The sequence below is a fragment of the Echinops telfairi genome, unplaced genomic scaffold (genome assembly GCF_000313985.2).
Source record: "Echinops telfairi isolate 266 unplaced genomic scaffold, ASM31398v2 ScPeMD7_7;HRSCAF=31, whole genome shotgun sequence".
Classification (NCBI taxonomy): domain Eukaryota; kingdom Metazoa; phylum Chordata; class Mammalia; order Afrosoricida; family Tenrecidae; genus Echinops; species Echinops telfairi.
The window spans coordinates 7,786,496-7,788,067 of record NW_022103904.1 but is presented as its reverse complement, the minus strand read 5'-3'; the positions used below and the strand labels follow the sequence as shown (position 1 = coordinate 7,788,067).

The following is a 1,572-nucleotide window of genomic DNA, read 5'->3' as shown; positions in this document are numbered from 1 at the left end:
AGTCAGAGAATCAAAATAATTGGCCCATCTTTCCTTTTGCTCACATTATTTGTCAAGTAGTACAGGTCTCAGCTCCCCTCCCCACTTTCATGCCAACAATTTACCTCCCTGCCTCAAACTCTGATGCTGTCACCCAAGCATCCTCTAATTAACTTCGACTCTGCTCAGAAAATACATACACCCAAAATATGTGATTGCAGGATCCTTTTCTGATTTTTAAACCCCAGTCTCATCCTTTTGCAGGACATTTCACCATTCCTGAAGATTAATATGCTTTGTCTATGTCTCAAATCTCCATTCAACCTCACCTCATTCCGTGGTCATGGAAGTCCCATTTCGCTCAACAATATCCATGTATAAAAACAATTTCCATCTTTATAGTTTTTAGAGAATTGTATAGCAGTTTGGTTTTATCGAAAATCATATCCACCCATGGCTATGGACAAAGAGACACCTGATTGGTGGTGGTGCGCTTATATCAGTCAGGGGCAGAGCAGACTGGCAGCCCTTTGTTCATCCTAGCTTGATGCCTGGACTGTGGCCAGAGCTGTTTCATGCCTAGGGCACATAAAAAAGATCATATCAGAAGTATAGAGTTTCATATATTCCATCATTCACTGCACAGTGTTTCTTCTATTATTAAAACAAAGGGTTTTGAGAAGTTCATAGAAAGATATAACGAAAACATAATGGAATCTCTGCGTGACTATTTTAAAGGTCTCACTTACCTTGCATCCCTGTGGCATGTTTGTTACAATTGATAACCCCATATATATGCATTATTGTTAACTAACATCCATGGTTTAAATTAGGGGTCAGCTTTTGTGTTGTACAAATGCATAGGGTAATGCCATAGAGTTTGACAAGTGCATAATGTCTGGTTTCTAACACTAGAGTATTATCTGCAACAGTCTCCCTGCTCCTAAAATGCTCCTGCTCCATTTATCCATCTCTCCTTTCTCTCAGCTTTAGTCCTGACAAAGACTAATCTGTCCACCCTCTCTACAGTTTCGTGTTTTCCAGAATGTCTTGCAGTTGGACTCATGCATTATGTGGTTCTTTTACATTGTCTTCATTCTAGTACCATCCATTACATTTGATCCAGGTCTTTTCATCGTTGAATAGTTACCACTGAATTATGCTCCTTTAAAAAATTTTATTGTGCCATAGTTCACTTACCTAATCACCTATTGAAGATCAATTTCTCTCTAAGATTCCTTTAGTATCCTACATGCTCCAGAAAGATTTTCCTTGTATTGATGACATGTGCGCTATCTGTTTCTGAAACCCATGGCCAATTTTTTTTCCAGCTACATGCGATTTGCTCTTGTGATCCCCATTAACAGAAGCTTATTCAATAACAACCAACCACAATAAAGTTTTATTTGCAACTACCAGGTGTCAAACGCAAAGTGGACACTGTATTCATATGATTAAAAATAAATAAATAGTACTGAAAAGAAATTTGGCAAAATGTCATGAAAACTCACAGAAAAAATTAAAGAGGCTGTAGGGTATTATTGGTTAGGAGATAATCATCAGTTGGAGCGCATTGGGAACACCCACAGCATC

The 1,572-nt window shown here is 38.3% G+C and overlaps 1 non-coding gene across 1 annotated transcript; it reads left to right on the top strand.

The window, feature by feature from the left end:
• Window positions 1-427: 427 nt before the first annotated feature.
• LOC115868185 lies at window positions 428-571 on the top strand. Its single transcript, XR_004045469.1, has one exon. It is a non-coding gene; the product is annotated as a small nucleolar RNA SNORA48 (small nucleolar RNA).
• The last annotated feature ends 1,001 nt before the right edge of the window (window positions 572-1,572 follow it).